The sequence below is a fragment of the Python bivittatus genome, unplaced genomic scaffold, assembly GCF_059951505.1.
Source record: "Python bivittatus isolate LINGU-HERP-01145 unplaced genomic scaffold, Pbiv_v1 ctg000220_np1212, whole genome shotgun sequence".
NCBI lineage: Eukaryota > Metazoa > Chordata > Lepidosauria > Squamata > Pythonidae > Python > Python bivittatus.
In genome coordinates, this window is record NW_028277048.1 from 20,836,050 (window position 1) to 20,856,787 (window position 20,738).

Here is a 20,738-nt window from a genome sequence, read left to right on the forward strand (position 1 = left end):
CAACAGGCTCTGAAAGTTCTAGTTTTGTTCCCTCCCATATGTTTCATAGCAATATAGCAGATTTCCCCAACCAGGCAACTTCCAGATACATTGAAAATTCCCAGCAGATAGCCCAAGGGGGAAGGGAGGGGACTCAGTCCAGGGTCACAGTAGCCTCTCTCCAACAATGATGCTTCCCTCAGCCAGAGTCAGCCGCTGGCCTAATTTATTTATTTATTTATAGGAATCATATGGCTGTCTATCTCATATAATGATTCTAGGTGGCTCACAACAATCCATAAAAACATAGCTAACAACAAAAGTACCCTTCCCCCCATGTGCCAGACCAAACAGCCTCACAGTTCAACCCCCATTCTAGCCCAGTGCTTGGGGGATGAGCCAGGTCTCCACGGCCCTCTGGAAGGCTAAAAGGGTAGGGATCCCTCTGATCTCAGGTGGGAAAGCTATTCCAAAGGGCTGGGGCGGCCACCAAGAAGACATGCCCCTGAGGTCCCATCAGGTGGCAACATTTAAGGGAAGGGACCTGGAGCACGCCCATTCTATCTAACCTAGTAGGATGGGCAGATACCCTTAGGGAGAGGTGGTTCCATGAGTAATCTGGCCTGTGCCATGTAGGGCTTTAAAGGTGATAATCAGCACATTGGATTGCACCCAGAAAACAACTGGGAGCCCGTGCAGCTCACACAGCAGTGGTGTTACTTGGGTGAACTGCAGGGGACCCAAAACTGTGAGTGCCGCTGCATTCTGAACCAGTTGTAAATTCTGGGTGGTCTTCAAGGGCAGCCCCATGTAGAGCACATTGCAGTTATCCAGATGGGAAGTGACTAAGGTGTGAGTGACTGTGAGCAAGGCCTCTTGGTCCAGGAATGGGTGCAGTTGGTGCACAAGATGGATATGTGCAAAGGCCCCCTGCCCATGGCTGCCACCTATTTCAAATTGTACACCAGATTTGTCTGGGGGAGCATTACCCCATGCAGAGTCAGAGATGTCAACTCTGTTGACCCCAGGGGGCCAAAAACCTACAACCACTCCGCCTTGATAGGGTTGAGTGGTAGCCGGTTTCTCCCTATCCAGGCCCTTACAGCCTCTTGGTACTGAGCCAACACCCAAACAACATCATTTGCCTGGTATGGAGTGCAGATATACAATTGGGTATCATCAGCATACTAATGATACTGAACTCCATGCTGGCGGATGACCTCAATGTGCTGAGGCGATGCTACAGAAGGGCCATGTTTGGAAATGAAAAGCACTACTGCTTGACTGCCGGGCACCTGACACCAGAGCTTTTCGTTTTTGATACGGTATGGGAGCCAAGGGCAGGCCCTGACAAAGGGGCCTGGCAGCTCTCTGCAAATCCTGTACGGTGACGTCAGGCCTGCACTCAGCTCTAGAAGTGACCAAGAATGACAGAACAAGGAACAGGTAACAATCAGCTCAGCCCCAGGCCAGTGAGAAGCTGGGAATTGTAGTCAGTCACTTCTAGATGCCATGTTATCCCCCCACGCATGGCACACTTTCCACAGGGTGGATGGCATCATCCTACCTTTGAACTTAACTGCCCTGCTCCTGCTAGTTTTGAGCCCAGGGCTGGAGAGCGGGGCACATATTGAGACCTCTCCCCTCCTTTAGACACTATGGACGTGGTGGCTCTATGGCCAATACCAGTGGCCTGAAAAGCGCCTGGAGCTTTTGACTAAGGAGTAAACAACAATTATTTTTATAAACCCTTTACAGACTTTTTGCTGAAAATGGACAAAAATGAATTGGTGATTTCAGGATTTACTGATTAAAAAGGGTTGTTTATGGGAAGAAGGAAAGCTTGATATGTAATTTGGGAGGGTGGAAATGGTAATTATTATGCTTGTAACTGGTGCAAAGAAAATCGGAAGTTGCTTTTTAGATATTTTTCTTTTTCCTTTTCCTACTCTTTTCCTGTCTTTCACTTTTTCTTTTATTCTTTCACTTCTTTTTGTTTTTACTTTTCTTTTTATGTTTTTCTAGCCTTCTAATTCTGTGTAAAATCCTTTTATTTCTTAATAAAAATTATATCTGTGTGTGTATAAAAGCATCTGGAGCTGCCTCTCTCTTTGCAGGCCATTCCTATGCAACTGGAGATTTTCTTCTTTTTTGCAAGATAAATATTTATGCATACAGGAAGGTCACGATTAGTGCACGTTCAAATAATGCAATATCTGATTTAGTGTGAATTATAAATTGATACCTGGTCATGTTTAATGTGACCCAAAATTCAGTTAATGTGAGGCTAGCATGTGTGCAATTGAGGCTAGTGCATGCCCAGTTGGGGTTTTAGACGCTGCTCATCTTCGCGTGTGCAAAATGCAGCAAAGGAAGACTCCGTTGGAAGAAAACAGTACAAGCTCAAAAAAGAAGAGACTCATTATTACATTAGAGCAAAAATTTGATGTAATTGAATGACATGAACATGGTCATAGCAATGCTAAAATGGGACGAGATGATGGAATGGCTGAATCTATGGTGCACAATATTATAAAACATGCAGGGGAAATTAAAGAAAAAAAGTAAAGTTGCACCCCCTTTTTGTGGGTTGCAAACATCTACAAGAAGATTGAGAGACAATAAAGATGTTTTTGTCAGTGTAAACTTATCTTTAGGAATGATATTTTAAAGTTTTTTTGTTTTTATTTTGCTTTCTATAACTACTCTGTGACTTGGTTAACCATAAATTTAAATTATATTTATCCTTTACTGTATTGTTTTATTAATATACATATAAAAATTATGTTTAAAAGATTTCATTGCCTATTTCCATCGAGCTAGAACCAATTACCTTATTTTCCATAGAAAAATCACTTTGAATAGTACAAATTTGAATAATGCGTCTGTTTTGTGGGATTCATTAACCGCACTAATTGAGACCTACCTGTATTCTCAGCAGGGTGAGTTCTGGAGAGTAAAATGCTCTCTTTTACCCAGTGCAAAGAAATTGTAAAGAACAGCAACACGCTTCTCGTCAGGATCAGAAACACTGTTTTCCTTATTTATTCTGGCAATGAGCTCTGTAATCTGGGTATGAGATCCAGACCTGTGTGCTGTTGCACCATTAATATGTGCTCACAACTGTGTAAATTTAATGATAAGGATAGCAACTCATAAGGACACGGTAAATAAGGAAGTGCAATAAACCACAGCAGATTCTGGAAGAGACAGCGATTTTCAAAAAGGCAACGCAGCAGCTCTAAGAAAAATGAGGTTTTAATTAGCCCTAATTCCTCTGCACAATTAATCTTGTTTGGAACCAGACTAAAATCACAGAGGTGTGGCCTCTTGGAGCAGGGCCATGTGATTCTCGAGAAGCAGCTAGTATTTTGAGAATCTTGTCTTTTGAGTCAGGAGAAATAAAAAGTACTTTATTGCCTTGAAAACTACACAGATAAATTTGGAGGTGGGACCTAAAAACCTCCAACAGGAACAGGGAAAGGAACTTCCCCAGCTTTAGAGGACAAGCTTTATTTCCAAATGCCATCACATTAGGACAAAGCTGAAAAGCTACTTTAACCCATCTTGTATGAATATTTCATAATCTCATCTTCTTTTACAAGAAGGAAACACATAATTTTAGACAAAATGCACATGGGGAAAACCCAATACATCTGGGCTGACCGCACATTTCTAAATGCACTAGGCCGCTATGTCGTCCTCTACAAATTACTCTTCCCAATTATACACAAACCGGCCAAAAGAAGTGTGGTTTGCCTGCCTAGAACACGACACACAGTCTTGTAATGAATTTATTTTCTCCTTTATCTTCCCAATGGCACAAGCTAACATACAACTGAGAAAGCTGCTTCTTTCAAAATGCATACTGTATCAACATATACAACTTCCATTAAAGAGCTACAGTGTTAGGTTTATCACTTCCAGTGAGAGATGTGAGTGTGCACAGAGTGTCATTTCCACAGACCACATCTTTGATCAGGAATGTTGATTTCAGGACTTTAAAAAAAGCTCCATGTAGTATCTGTTACTGCCCCCACCCAAGTGTAAAAATGGTCTAAAATATCATGGCTTAGTACCCCCTGATAGCACAGGTATATTAACACATGCACAATGTATCCTCAGGATGATGTTAAAAGTTTTGCTCCTGATGCTTAGACACCGCATTAATGCATAGTTCCACGCAAGGAGGTGTGGTAAATTGCCTGCCTGTCTGCCCACAGGCCACATGCTGTCTACCATGTCCTGTGGTTGATGGGTCTAGCACCAAGCTGGTTTTCACCATCCAGTTTGCTATCCATGACGGTTGCAGCCTGCTTGAGTAATAGTTCAGAGTACTAATGTCAGTAATGTAGTTCCACTTCCAGATGTACTCACAGGGAAAATGCTTCCACCTACCTGCCTGCCTGCCATTATGCTATGGATCCTTCTGTGGAATACAGCTTACTCAAGGCCCTCAAAGGGCAACTCAGCACTAATTCAGTATGCAGAAAGAACCCCAATTCATGGTTTTCCCTGCTGAACTAAGGAGTTTCTGTGTATATACAAATTCCAAGCAGGGAAGCTCAGTTCACAATCAAGGCCAAGGCTGGTAGATCATATCCTGCTATCCTTTCCAGTAGTCCCCAATTGCAGGTTCACCGTTAAAAAAGAGCTAGGATCATTCATACCACCAGCGTATAGAAGACAATTATACATATCATCATATTCTTTATTCAGAAATTGGGAAATAGGCCAAGAGTTGCACCCTCAGCAGTAGGTTAACTAGTTAATAAATGGGTGGAGCCAGAGTCAGGATGCCTCCAATTTCCTCCTTCCAATCTAACCCATCAATCATATCAAAACAGCTATTCATAATTAACTGCTATATAACATTTTCCATTAGCCATTATCAATTATTATCAACTGAAAATTCATTAGTCATAATTTTTATATGCCACAAAAGCTAAAAAAAATAACATACAATAATTAAAACATAAATACTTTGTTCATTAATTTGGAATTATTCAGAATGGAGATGTTCCAACTCAACTCAGCTGCAGATGCAGAGGTGTTCTGGGATCAGTCTCACAAGGAAACACAAAAGAGAAACATTTGCTGAAAAAAGGGTTAGCTGATTTAAAGCCCAATTATGTTAACTTAATCTCAGTTTAGGAAGAGTTCTGGACTAGAGTGAAACAAAATTTGGTGGCAAATCACTAACTGCAATTGCAAAACCAAACAAAGGAAATTGCTGCAGAAATGGGATGTTAAAAGGAATCTCCAAACTTTCCCTTCCTACCTGAAAATTTAGCAGTTAGTGCCAGTGGATTTATGGGGCACGCAATTATGCTATAGTAGAAATCTGACTGCCCATCCTAATCCAGTTATCTTCACAGAAACTCTGTTAATCCAGCAGTAGTGATTTTTCGTCAGATTTTAACTTGCCCCATGAAGTCTCCTAGCCATTATCAAATACTTCTTTGCGAGGGCCGCTTGTAGAACCCTCTCACCAATGCAGCCTTACTTATGGAGATGAGGAATCGTGGAGGTCTGACACAGAAGAAGAATCACAGCTCCCTTCCGGGAGCAGAGAATATCATTTGTAACTGAGAGGTCACAATGAGCATGGCAAGGGGCAAGCAGAAAGCAACAACTGCTCTCCCTTCCCTTGGCAGAGAACTTTCCTTATCAAAGTCAACGCCAAGCCCCTGGCAGTGTCAACGTTTGGTTAAGCTGAAATTACTTACTCCACCTAGTCCAAACAGGATGTCCTTTTCTCAGTTTGACAGGAGGCAAGCGACACCCTATTCAAAAGAACAACTCGTTGCCAGGATTTCTAAACTGCATTTGAAAGAAAAAAAAAAGAGCAAGAGATGTACTCAAAGAGTGGCTGCTAAGAAAATAAAATTCCAGTTTCTGCTAGAAAAAGATCTGCCTACATTTTTCTTCCTCTTTCAAATACACTCATATCTTATACACACTTTTGAGATTTGGATCATTCATTTTATCCTGAGGGTAGAGATGCAAAAGGATGATCTTACTTATGCAGATTTCATAGGCATGAACGATATATGGGAACCTTTAATATTTTCCAGTCTTTTTAAATTGTACCAGTTTGTGTTCAAATCTAAATTTCGTCCTAAGAATAAACACTTAAATAAATCAGAATCAAGTTAATAATGAATATCTTTATATCACAGATTTCCATGCGTATAACTCTAATAAAATTAAATCTAGACTTTGCCTATAGTACAATATAAACAACATAAAATGATTTCAAGAAACATAGACTTTCGGAGAGAAACATTCTGCTAAAATTAGATTTAATAGGTATCCAATGAAACCCAATATATGTGCATAATGCTTTCATCCGTTGTGAATACTGGGAGGGCAATATTTCTTAAGAAGAATTTGCTAGATCTGTGGTAGGCAGCTACAGCTTTTCAGGCTCAGATATTATTTCTCACATGTGTATGTACACAGACACACCCAAGAGACCCTATGTGTTGGCGTACCAGATTTTTGCTCAGACATTTGAAGAATTGTGGTTTATATACCTCTGAAATTCGGCAAGCTCTTATTTAAGAATGATCTAACTAGGAACTTTTTAAATGTATGAAACTCAAAGAAGCCTCTGTGCACTTGGCAGTTTACACACACACAAACACAATGTGTTGCTACCCAATTCTTATCTGTTTTTGCAGTCAAGCCTAAGAGCTCAATATATTCATAACTACACCTAGCTGCTTTCCTCCTTCCCAGATTGCAGTGTGGTTGCACTGCGGGATGGTTCTAACTGGGATTTTGATGATTGATACATTATGTGAAAACGTAACCAATCCTGATCAGAGAATGCATGTACCACAGTCCTTACATGACTTGTCTGCTATATTCAGTGCATATTTGGCCAAAACAAATGCAGAATGTTTCTAAGAAAAAATGCTATTTACTATCATTATTTAAAGTATACTATAGCAGTTAAGGTGCAGGACTAGGATTGAGGACATCCAAGTTCAAGTCCAATTTTAGTTCTGGAAACTCAAGGGGTGACTTTGGGCCAGTCACACTTTGCCCCACTATTGCCTTCACAGAGGTCCTCGGATGAAAAGGAAGAGCGATTTCTATATAAGTTGCCTTGAGCTCATGCAGAAAAGCGAATACCAATACTAATTATTTGTTCTGTGGTCTTGCATAATTAAGGGCATCTAAGAAATGAAAAGATGGAATGAACCTCCAAAAAATAGAACATCACTTGCAACTTTTTTTTGATAAACTCACCTTATTAAAATATGCCTGATTAATATAAATTTGTTTTAAAACTGATAAAAAGCAGCAGCCCTAATTTATTACCCTGATTTCAACTATTGCTACCAACAAGTAATGTAAAGCTGCTCTATATCCAACTTGGTGCCCTCCAGTTGTGTTATGACTAGTTTCCAAATTTGGGGGGGGGGCTTAGGGGGCTGGGAATTCTAGGGGATATACCACCAACAGACCTAAAGGAACCAGGCCGTGAAGGTTAGACTAATTCATACCAATACTCTAGAACAATGTTTTTCAAACATGCTGGCTGGGGAATTCTGGAAATCCACACACCTTAAAGTTGCCAAGTTTGAAAAACTCTGCTCTAGAAGCACTACAAAGACCCTTAAAAACAAAATAAAACAACAAAAGCCTTCACCAACCATCTTGCTATGAGATCTACTAATTATATTTTAAGCTTTGTTTGGGAATTCCCATCAGTTTCAAAACTCATTCTGCACATGCAAGGTAACATGCATTTGATCATAGTTAAAGAGCAAACAGCAACAAGATGCCTACTGGTTGCTTAACTTCCACCATCTTTGGGCCTTTCCTTCATCCTTCCTTCCTGCAGCTGAGAACAGTGAACCATGGAAACAGTCTCTTGCTGAACAAAAGCAACAACTTGTCACTGCTTAGAAAAACTGCTTGTTGCTGCTTAGAAAAACATGTTACTTGTAAAATAAACACTGAAATATAATGTAAAACAGTGGTGTTAATGGTCTTTGTTGGTCAAAGACAGCTTTCAACACATACTCACACTGTTTATTGTGACAGCTGATGGGAAACTTTTTCTTCCCTAGACTGATAATTGGCAGCATGCCTAACACACTTTGACGATGCCAAAGCGACAACACGTGCATGAAGTCATCCCATGAATGCTATCTGACCTAAGAACATAAGTGGTGACATTTGCATGATGACATCATCTTGGACATGTAATCATTTGCCCTCCCTCGCAAGTGCTGATGCTGATGATCTAAATGAGAAATGTGGAAACAAAAGCCCCTTTGCACCACAGACATTGCAGAGAGAGGAAGACTATTTTTCAAATATAAATGACATCTTGGATTCTCAGAAGCTGTCAATTTAAAGAGGAGTTGAAAACCAAAATCCACCTGTTTATTTCAGTGGGGCCCAGACCATTGAATCAAGTAGGTAAAGTGTACCACCAAAGCCCTACCAGCAGCAGTCAACAGTTATCAAACTTGTTCCACTTGTTCCAACTTCTCATTTTTTAATGTCCTTGCTTTCTTAATTTATTTCTTCAGGTGAATTTCAGATATTTTAGCTGTTTTAGCTAATTCTTCATTTATAGGAAACTTTTGACATGACTCACTGTGCTTGCGCTTGCCCTCCTTTTATGAGAAACCAAGAGCCTGAATAGTATAATGGACATAATAGCTCCGTAATACATATAGGCTTGGATTGAGAACAAAATAGGGGATTATGTGAATTGAAGTTTAATGCATCAGGAAAACACTTCATTACAGAAGGCTGACCCATCTGGTAAACCAAAACATCTTTCCCCAACCTGGGCAACTTCTAGATACAGATAGTCCTCACTTACCGACCACTCATTCAACAACTATTTGAAGTTATGACAGGGCTGAAAAAGGAGACTTATGACCGGTTCTTGAAGTTGCAGCTGTTGCAGCATCCCCGCGGTCATGTGACCGTGATTTGGGTGCTTGCCGACCTGTGCACATTTACAATGGTCGCAGCATCCCGCGGTCACATGGTCGCCATTTGCAACCTTTATAGTCAGCTTCTGACAAGCAAAGTCAGTGGGGAAGCCAGTAGGAAGTTGCAAGTCATGGGCATGCGATGTCACACTTAATGACTCAAGGTGATTTGCTTAATGGCCACAGCCAGTGCTGACATCATTGGTCGGCACAGTCACATGACATTTCATTAATAACCGCACCACTTAGTGACAGAGTTGCCAGTTGATAAATGAGGACTACCTGAATATGGACTTGCACTCACAGAATTCCCCAAACACCACGGCCTTTGCTGAAAATTAAATTTGCTGAGTTAAAATGCACATATTTGGAGGGCAGTCAGGTTGGGAAAGGCTGGACTAAGATAATCTTCAGAGCTCCAGTTTCTACACCTCTTGTCAAAATGAGATTCTTCTGCAGCCCCGTGGCAAATAACCAGCATATTGACTCAGAAAAGATACCAATTTTACTTGCAAACTAGGTAGTGAAGTATGTGAAGGGGTAATTCCATTCCAGCCGCAGCTGGTCCCCAAGAACTGGTAGGATGAATGCTAGGACTAGGGAGGATCACAACAGCTCAGAATGGGAGAAAAGGAAATGCCAGCCTCCCAGAGGCTGTCTGGGAGCTGAGCATCAGGCAAGTCAAAACATATGAGTTCTTTCTTTGAATAAGGAGCTGATGGTAATATGAATGACACACATAAGTTCATGTCCTGCCACATAAGAAGTCAGCTTAGCTCAGGAGTAAACGATTTTATCTTTTAAAGTTCATGCTTTATTCTTATTAATGGCTTTGTGGTTGGATGGATGTATTTAAAACGTTAATTATCCCAAATTCTTTTGGATTGCAAATGGAACAGATCTCCTTCGAAGAATATGCATGTCCACACATTGTCTGGATGAATCACATCTGCATCCCAGACACATTACAGAACTACCTAGATCTGTGTTTTACAAGGAGGGTAAACCTTATTATTTAGTTGCGTGACTCAGCCTTAACAACCAGAGCCCGCATCAGAGCATTATCAGCATTATCAGGCACCTGCCAGGCCCACACTTAGAAAAATGCCCACTGCTGCTGCTTTTTTTTTCTTCTCTTTTTCCTTTTTGCCACTGCTGTTCCTCTGCTAACAGAGAACACAATGGAACTGTGGCTGATTCACTCCTGATTTGCAGGCTGTTGTGCCCAGAGAGAAAGAAAGTAGGCAATTTGAGGAACGTGTTAAATGCAGCAAGAGAAATGGCACTGCAAGAGCCTACTCTTATGCGGAATGCTTTGCATGCCCTTTGACTTAAAACATGTTTTAATGATTACTGGTTGCTCCAATATGAAGCACTGCAGGGCTTAGCGCCCCCCCCCCCCCCCCCCAGTATCTTCATGACATTGCTGGGTGAGGTCACTTGTCAGTCTGAGGTGAGATACCATCAATATGCTGATGATACTTATTTGTGTATCACCATCTAGGTCTGACCCAGTGCCTGGAGGCTGTGAAGATCTGGATCAGCAAAAACAAGCTCAGACTGAATCTTTGCAGTAAAGGATGGCAGTTCACTGGTGTTCTACCTTTATCCTGGTTCCAATTTTGGCTTTGGATTGGACTATGCTCCCTGCCAAGGAATAGGTCTGTGATTTGGGGTGCTCCAAGGCTCTCGACCACTAATGGAGGGCATGGCTAGAGAACCTTTGCTCAGTTTTGGCCTGTGCACCAATTGCACACCTTTCTGAACCAGAGGCCCTGACAATAGTGACTTGTGACCTCATGAGCAGACCACTGCAATACGCTGTATTTCAAAAATGCCTCAGAAGCTCCCATTGCTCCAAAGTGCATCAGCCATTCCGTTGATTGAGGTAGCATATTTAGGTAACATCTATGCTACAGTCACTACACAGATCACTGACTTCTTTACAGGCCCAATTCAAAGTACAGGTAGCTCTCGGGTTAAGAACACCTGGCTTAAGGATCACCCATAGTTAAGAACAGAGCCTACTGTAGCAAAATTCAAGTTAAATACACAGTGAATTGAGTTCATTACACAATACTACTTATACAGTATTATACAATAATACTGTTCCAGCTTACATACAAATTTGACTTAAGGACAGACCTTGGGAACGGAACTCATTCTTAAACTGGGGACTACCTGTACTGGTTATTAACTTCAAAACTTGGCTCCAGAACTTACAGAACTGTTTTTCCTGACAAGACTCAATATGTCCCATTTGTTCTTGAAAAGAGGGGTTGCCAAGGGATGCTGCCCCAAGTGAGGGCAACTAAACTAAAATGTCCATCACGCCTTCCAAATTCTGCAATTAATTAAAGAATGAATCAGCAGAGATACAGTGCATGAAATCCAGTGTTAAATGAGTAAATACTGCTGACAAAACAAGGCTGTTAATTAAATAATCACAAGTGATGAAAGAAATTTCTATTACAGACTGCTAAAGGCAATCACAGCTGTGAAAGTTACAAATACAGATGTCCCATATATATTTCTGTTATGACTTTTCAAAATATTTCTAGCCAGTACGTGAAGATTAACTTTTTTTTGTTTGCTATTTTACAAAATTGGTTGTTCTCTTTTCATGGAGTTGGCTTTATAACTTTATTAAATTAGCTGGCTTTACAACTTCATTATATTGGGCCATGAGGCACCTCAAAAGCTATTCAAAACTAAACAGATAATTAAAGGAAACAAAGAACGGGAAGGAGAAAAGGCAGAAAGCAAGACTTTAAAAGAGACAGGCTTTAGCAGCTGGGTAGAAGCACTTGGTCTCATTTCTTCACCTTTGTCAGAATAAAATCTCTTATAATGTGAAAGCCCAGAATAAGCATCTTCCCCAAAGCTTTTGAATCTCTACCCAAGTTCTAGCAAGTGCATTTATACAAATTAAGCCTATTTTCCTGGCTTTTAAGACCTTTGAGACCATGCCCTACTTTTAGCTTTCTTCAGGATTGGAAAGATAAACAAATTGCCAACAATGACTCAATGGTCCTCAGGATTGATGTTATTAGCATCATATCAATGACTGATCCATCCTCTCTCAAGAACAGTCTTCCCCAATCTATTATCTTCCATGTGACTGGATTTGTACTCCCAATATCCTTTACATAAATTCTACCTTCGCTATTTAAAGTTGAGACTGAAGAGAAATTAGGTGACAGGATATATTATAGAAAGAAGAGAGTCATGATGTAACTTTAGAGAGAGGGATTAAAATATAATTTTTTTAGTTTTATATAAAGGAGACTAAAGAAAAATTAGGAACTTAATTTAACTGGTTACAATAGATGCAGATTGAGAATGTATGTATGTATGTATGTATGTATGTATGTATCAGACAGTTTTGACTCAAGTCAATAGATCACTTACAGAATTTGAACATATATTTAATATGTATTGACATGGTCTAAAAGGATATTCTTCAAAAATTATAAATTAATAACAATCAGAAATTGGAAGTATAAAATAAAAGAGAACATTAGGAGATGAATGGAAATGAGTATGGAAAAACTTGTTCCAATTCCACCTCAATAACTTCACAGGGAACTTATTTAAAGATATTTCACTGTTGGTATGCCCAGTTCAAGAAAGTACATTAATTACTAATGAAAGAATAGAGAACATATCACACTCAAGCCTTTTGTAATAATTTTTCTCTTAAGATTATAAACCTGAAAAATAAGGCACAATTATTGTTATTATTAATAGTGGCTACATTCATTGACATTTTCTAACACTTTAATGGATATGTTATATAACTAACATATATTGAAACTAACTGAAGATTTTTTTTTCTGTATGGCATGATTTATAAAATATAGATAGTCCCCAGTTTAGGAACTAGTTCCATTCCCAAGGTCTGTCCTTAAGTCGAATTTGTATGTAAGCTGGAACAGTATTATTGAATAATGCTGCATAAGTAGTATTATGTAATGAACTTGAACCATTGTGTATTTAGCTTGAATCATTGTGGATTTAACTTGAATTTTACAACGATAGGCTCCATTCTTAACTATGGGTCACCTGTAACCCGGACATTCTTAACCCAGGGACTACCTTTACTCTAATAATGAGAACAGTAATCAACCACCTTTATCACATTATGAGATCATGGAAAATATACTGTAAGTGTTGTGAACTGAATATATATGTAGTATATTAATATTAATATCCTTGCTTTGTAAGATGTTAAAAATGTACTGGTTTGAATTGGTGATATGTTATGTTTGTACATCTGTTAACGTAAAATAAATATTAACATCTCAAATCTCATATCCTCAAACTTTGGCCATTCTGACTAGGGATTTGAGGATTTGCAAGTCCAGTATATCTGACACCAATCTGGACAATTGGAAAGTATAAAAGGTTCCCCAAGGCTCTGTTTTACCTGGTTAAGAATGTGAATTTGTTCATCTGACCTTGTTTGGATATGTTATGCCTTGCACGTCATCTTTCTCAAATGAGGATCATCAGATGATACTGAGCCTGCCTTTCACCACCATTCAGACCAATCCCACTACCTTGTAGGTTGAGTATCCAAGAGCTCTTAGCTTGCAGGGTGTATTTTATAATGCAAAATTATTCCTGACTGGAGAATCTCTTCCCTTTAGCTGGTTCAATTCTTCTATGTATTGCAGATGTGACTGCTTGTACTACATATCCTACATACTACATACACATTAGGGCTAAAATTTATAGGGGGCTTTTAGGATATTTTTAGTGCATGTTTCTGTTTTTAATTATTTATGGATTTTAGCCATTGTTGGAGGGATTGGTGTTTTTTCCTTTTTTGTTACTGTGAGCCGCCCAGAGTCCCCCATTGGGGGAGATGGGCGGCATACAAGTTTAATAATAAATAAATAAATAAATAAATAAATAAATCCATCCATCCATCCATCCATCCATCCATCCATCCATCTGATGCTTCCCATCTTCTGAGCCATGTGCCTGGAAAAATTCAGTTCTCAGGCAAGCCTGGTGAAGTAAATTCCTGGCAAGTAAAACAAGGGCATGCAAGCATACAGCACCTTCAAACCACAGATATCACTAACATTATTATTTGAGCAAGAATTCTTGAAACTGCATGTGGTTTGACTTGAATGCTTGCCAAGAAAGTTTATCAGTTCGTGAATATGAAAATATTCTCAGGTAATTTATCCACCCAACCTAATGTAATCCACTCTGGGTACAAGTTCAGGGCTTATGCAGTAAGAACTATCTTCAAGAAGAACAGAGTGAATCACAAGCATCATCTTGATGCATACTGGATTAGTAACCCAGTCATGATGGAGCACAAGAAGCAAGATTTATATATCAGGTAAAGCAAGTAATAGTCACGTTAGAGTCAAGCTCTACTTTGGGTGACATACATGGACACGACCATGCACTTTTCTTGGCAACAATATACTAGAAGTGGTTTGGCACTGCCTTTTTCTAAGATACTTTTCCACCTTCCCCATCCAGCTTGCAGCCCTGGACTTCTCAGATGGTTCCTCATTCAAGTACTCACATTTTATTTTACACACATGCATACTTACATGAGATTCAAAGCAACGGGTAAAGAAACAATTTGATAAATACTGCACACGAAGAAGGCTCAGTAATCCATTAATTAAAACAGCAGGAAGAGACCCTAAAATGTACTCTTATTAGCTACAGTACTCCGAAGAGCCTTGTGCCGCAATTACCCTTCTGTCCCTATAAAACGCTAAGCTAAAAAGAATTACACAAAATAGGGAAATCTCACAGAAAGGAAAACGATACATCCACATCGCATTCTTACTAAACATGAAGGTAAAAGTTCTATTTACCTTAGAGGTGAAATATAAGCATTGGAAAGCCCACGCTGCTGTACTTCACTCAATACTTTTTAATTCCCCAGGTATGCACTTTCCTTCCAAGATTGGAATGTTAATGCTTTTGCGATGGCCTTTCATGCCATAGTTTCAAAATAAGTTGTTACAGTTCACTTAGATTTTTTTTTTTTTTTTTTTAAGAAATCAAGAAACAGCTGCAATTTCTTGACTGCAAGCATTACGGATGCCTTCAATGCAGAGGTACCGACATTTTAGGGTACCTGGGTTCCGAGAGAACCTAACTAGAAATCTATAGTTTCTTAAAAGGAAAAAGAAACCAGGTAAGTTATCGGCTATACTAGTTATAGTAGTAGTGCTTAGAAGTGTATATCTGTTGTTTTCCCAGCCCTGTAACACACCAGCTTCCTCAATCTTATACTCTCTTGATAATCTTGATAATCTACTATTAAATTTTGCGAGGATTCTGACAATGGCCATGTTGGCTGAGGATGGCACCAACTGTACTCCAGCACATCTAAAAGGTATCAGGTGGGAAAAAGAAGGTTTATAGTATCTGGTATGTCTCTTGTGATAATTGTATTCATTACATATTCCCTTCAAAGATTTTATGTTTCACATAAGAAACATGCTAGATTGTCTTTATCTCATTTATCTTTATTGGTAAAATGAGCCAAACTCAGTCTAAAATCATAAGTGTAGATGGACTTTACCAGTGCTAGTAGAATTACTTGGTGGCCCCTAGCTAATGTCTTCTGGAAAGTCTATTAATTTTTCGTGTAATATTTTAACATAATGACTTTAGCTTAGCACAGTGATGGCGAACCTTTTGGGCTCAGTGTGTCAAAAATTCAGAAAATGCCTAACCTGACTCTGCTGGCATGTCACACACCCCCAACAAAAGAGAAGCAATTCTTTACATACTCATTTATTTAAAAAAAAAAATACAGTCCAATCATGGGTGGTTCTATGTATTATATAAAGAAATGTCAAATAATTATAAAAAATGAAATACGAGTAAAACAAACTCAGTTTCTTTGGTAGCTCAAACAGGGAGAATAGTTGTTGTTGGGTGTTGGTGAACACTGGTGCATCACCCAAAACATTATGGCGGGTCACCTTCGACACATGTGTCATAGGTTTGCTATCACTGGCTTAGCACAATGTATAAACATGAACATAAATATGTTCGATTTGGCTTTATATTTGGGCTGCAAACAAACAAACAGGAAAAGCACTAGATGGTAGCGAAAGAGGTACAGGAAAACTCCCAACTTTTTTTTGCTACTTAGTGGCCTGGATTTTTGCAGCCTGGATCTGATATGCCTACTTTATACATTGTCAATTATTGAAGTCATTTGGAGAAAAAAGCAAACAAACCAAGAACATTAAAGGTGAATTAAAGTGACCCACAACTAGATATGTCCTTAAAGCCTTTCTAAAAGTAAAAAAGAGATTAAGCCATCCAATTTAACAGGTTGGATCAGCTCCAAACAGCCTTCCCCAGTTTGGTGCCTTTCAACTGTGCTGGGCTTCCATAAAGCCCATGCAAGCTGAGTATTATGGGAACGGATCCCACACATCTGGAGGGTCGCCAATAGAGGAAGACTGCCTCACCAGATGTAATGCAAAAAATAAATTGACATGGAAAAGTTCCCTTTAGGGCAGAACGTTATATACTGGCCGACAAGGGGTCAAGCCTTCTAAATTCTGAGATTATCTTTTCAACCCCAGCAGCTCTCTTTAGCAATGCCGTCTGCATGTGAGCACCAATTGCAGCTGAAGCTGAAACCAACATTCAGCTTCCACACTGCTGTTCTATTTTGATACAAGCTACTTTCACTTCCAAGAACTTAAGCATTCAAAACCTAAATTTTGGGCATTGGTTAACATAGGTTAAATACTTCTTGCAAAATTGTCTGTGAGTTCCCCGATTTCACCTGGAAAAGGTCAATTTGCTCCCACACTGGAAAAAGACCTAGGGGGAGGGGAAGAAGAGCAGGTTCTTCCACATAATTTTGCCCAATTTTGCTGTCATCTTGCCTATGGCAAGAATTATTATGACCAGGAAGAAATGTGCAATAGAAGTTACTTTGTAGGTCTATGCAGCTAAGTTATCGTTGCTCTCATGAATTCTTTTTAGCAAGCAATGTTAGTTCAATCAAAAAGACAAGCAACAGAATTTGAGTTTTTAGACAGTTTAGGGCAAGGGTGCTCTTTGGGTGGGTGGTACATCCCATACAATTTTCAGCAAGCATGTACCCGGGGATTGTGGGAGTTGTGATCCAGCACACCTGGAAGGTATTGGTTTGAGGAGACTTGCCTTCAGACATTATGACTGTTCTAAATGTTTCTCTCATGATTCTCCACAGGAATTATTTTTATTAGATCCAGACTTGGTTCAAACATTATACTAAACCATCGTTTGTTGAACAACCCAGAACTGGCTGTGTTTTATTAAGAAACTATGGTTTACAATGCATTCTAAGGCTACTTAAAATCAAGCAAACCAAATGATGACTAGGCATTCTGAGATATGTGTTTATGAAGGAGATGAAAACCAAGAGCTCAGGGTATTGGTGAAGATTTCCCAGTTTTCCCTGGTATTCCCCATTTGTCCCTTGTGTGGCATTACCAGTCCTCAGCAAAGAGGGAAGCTAGCCAATAAGTTTTGTATGGAATCAGCTGACACCATATATAAGAGGCCATGATCAGCTACCAAGTCTTGGAAGCAGGCAGCACTGAAATTGACACTTAATTCCAATGGGCTTAAATTAATCCCCACCTTCTCATCATCAAGGGAAATAGCCTGAGGATTTGTAACTCCAAATGTACACTCAGAAGACAGTCAGATTGTACTTAACTGGGCTTTCTCTTAAAGAAGCACGAGCTGGTAGAGAAGTTTGGTCTTTTGGGGAATAAATTGCAACCACCCAGTTTTCCTTATCAATTCCAGCAAGAGTGGAATTCCTTGATTCTCTTTCAATAGCTGCATTTTGTCTCTTCTGAATGGAGGAAGTTTGGGAGGTAGATCCTCCTGCTCATTCTGTCAAGTGGGGCTCTGACAGCACAACTGAACTCCAGCTTTCATTTCTTTGCTTTTTGTATTTCACTTTTTGACATTGTTCTGATTTATTTATTACTTTTTGTTGTTGTTTTTGTATGCTGCCCGGAGTCGTTCAGGATTGGGGCTAGTTTATTTATTTATTTATTAAATTTCTCAACTGCCCATCTCCCCCCAGCGGGGGAACTCTGGGCGATTCACAACAAACATTAAAAACATAAAATATATAAATACATAAAACCTTAATTAAAAACATTACTAAAAAGAAGAAGGAAAGATCAAGAGGATGAAATAAAATTTCAGCTTGTGGTAAATCAGCCACCAAGGCTTGTAAGTCAGTTTGTAGCTTAGCTTCTTGCATGAACCAGGCTACTATGGCCTTTTCAGCAAACCATGTTTAAACCATATTTAGCACATACAAACCCAGTTACTAAATTAAATGTGACTCTCAGGTAAGGGCGCAAACAGGATTGCAGGTTAGTTAGTTCATACATACATACATGGTACTCATTTTCTTCAAGTATGTATATATTTGCATACATATAACTGTATATGTTTTCCCCACCTCAAAGATACTTCCCCAATCTGGTCACCTCCAGATTTCTTGGATTACATCTCTTGGGATTTCGCTAGCAAGTTGGATGGCTTACAGTCATCTTACAATAACTGTCTTGGGAGGGATATCTTATGATGCTGGCAGGTTAGCCATCATCTGTGTAAATGTTTGAATAATCAGCCAGGGCTTGCATTTGATGGGTCCCACGAGGTGGGCCTTCTCTGCCGTGGCTCCCTCCTTGTGGAACATCCTCCTCCTGAAGTGAGGTTGGCCCCTTCCCCACTGTCGTTTAGGAAGTCCCTCAAGACCTGGTTGTGTCATCAGGCCTGGGGGTCTTTGGGAACCGGAGGCATGCTTAGATGGCTCCACTGTAACTGATATTCTACTCTCTCCATGGGGTTTGTAGATTTCAAAATCTAATTCTTTAAAAATTTGTGATAATGTTTTTATTTTAGTAACTTTTTATCTTTTTATAATGCTTGTTTTTATTCACTTGTTATTTTATTTAATTGTTGTACGCCACCCAGAATCACATTGTGTGAGATGGGCGGCTATATAAATGTGACAAATAAATAAATGTTCTAAGCAAGAAGTTTCATTTAGATTTAGTCACAACAATGATATTCAAGATAGCTCAGAAGGTACTCAAGACAAGAGCCTCGGCCTCTGGTGACTACAATGACCTGACCTCCCTTCCCAACTGGAGTTTTATTTTTGTCAAATTGTGTGGACCTGACATTAGAACTTTTACATCAGAAACAGCCCAAGATAATTTGATGTTCAGGATGAGAAACAAAATCACGTCACCCAGACACCATATGGAAGACAATTGAGAGAAGCATCCGCTAGATTAAAAAAGTCAATTTACTGGCCACAATGCACCACTGAAACTCGGCATGTTTTTTATGCGCACAGGTGGCACGCATAAAAAAACAGGTGGAGCTCTGATTGCAACATCATGGCCCCCATTTTATCCTTTTTGTCCTTACACTGTGGACACTCCTGCCAACTGGTACGATTGCATATTACTTCAGGATGGTGATGAGGCAGCCTCCTTAACTGCGCCCAAGAGAAGAGGCTACCTTTGGGGAAGGAGAGCAAATCGTTTGAAAAATGTAACTTCGTTCTCCTCAGGAGCTGACATTTGTTCTCTTCAGCATTTAGAAACACCATAAAGACGTGTCTCTTCTGTCAGGGTTTTACTTATTAGACGATTTTAGTATTTCTTTTACTAAATAAAATACTAAAATTTTAGTCTTTTCTTTTAAAAAATAAACGGTTGTTCTTAAATTTTGTTAGCCACCTGGAGTGCTTGCCAGAGTAGAAAAATGGGGTCAGAACCCAACACCTGCTGCTTGAACTGGCCAGTTGGTGGTATGTAGTAATCAAATATATCAGCAGGTGGCAGCACTGAGCTGGTTTTAACTCAGACCTAACTGTACTCCATGTATGGGAGACCATTGGAAAATCCCAGAATGGAGGCTAGATCAGCAAGTTGGAAATAACCCCACGGAGGGTCATATTCTCATTTCCATATTGTTGCCATGAAGACTATATGGACAAGTAGAAGACGACATCAGAGACTGAGGTTCTTTATCTTTTAATAGTTGGGCCTTGCTCACCATGTATATCCGAGCCCTGAATTTAAGACCACCTCTTTGCCGTGGGAAGGACAGGCAAAAAAGATCTACCTCCATTACGATATTCTCAGCTAATCTAAGACAACTCTTACATTTTAAAGGCAAGTTATTTGGCAAAACCTTGAGAGAAATAGCGCATTATAACTTCCCCTGAGATGTAGGCTGTTGGGTTTGAACTGGGATTATATGTTCGGGCAGAGGAAGAGAAGGGAGGACAACTTCTAAGGATATTTGCTGCCCAGCCTAACTCCTTCAACCATATTCAGGCTCCATAGTGATGTTGGTGCACTTCCTGGTTACAGAGTATACATGCTTCATGGATCACATCATAGACATGTAATGCATATTATACACTCACAAAAAAAGCCTTTGTGAGCCTTGGCAGTATAAATACATTTTATATTCTTAACAAATGGCTACATCAGGTAAACTTGGCACAGTATCTTGCTTCGAATTTTACAGGATTAGGAATTGCTAAATGTAGTTAGCTTGGGTGACCCTGATCTAGAAATGGCGAGTCATTCGTAGATCCCAACTTACATGTTTAGAACTTTTGGGGCTGGTTGTAGAAACTGGTAAAAAAGCATATCTATAAAATCTATTAATAGGACAATGCCGTGCAAATCTGCTCAGAAACAAGTACTAAAAACAAGTAAGTCATTGGTTTGCTATAAT

The 20,738-nt window shown here is 39.5% G+C and overlaps 1 protein-coding gene across 2 annotated transcripts in view; it reads right to left on the reverse strand.

Moving 5' to 3' along the window:
* Positions 1-20,738, reverse strand: part of GALNT6 (polypeptide N-acetylgalactosaminyltransferase 6) — a 63,763-nt gene that overhangs the window by 39,706 nt on the left and 3,319 nt on the right. The window contains exon 2 of one of the 2 annotated variants that reach the window (XM_015888233.3): positions 5,709-5,802. The exons of the other annotated variant lie outside the window; for it this stretch is intronic. The gene's annotated coding sequence lies outside the window, so the exon portion shown is untranslated. The remainder of the gene's footprint in view (positions 1-5,708; positions 5,803-20,738) is intronic. 2 annotated transcript variants of the gene reach the window in all.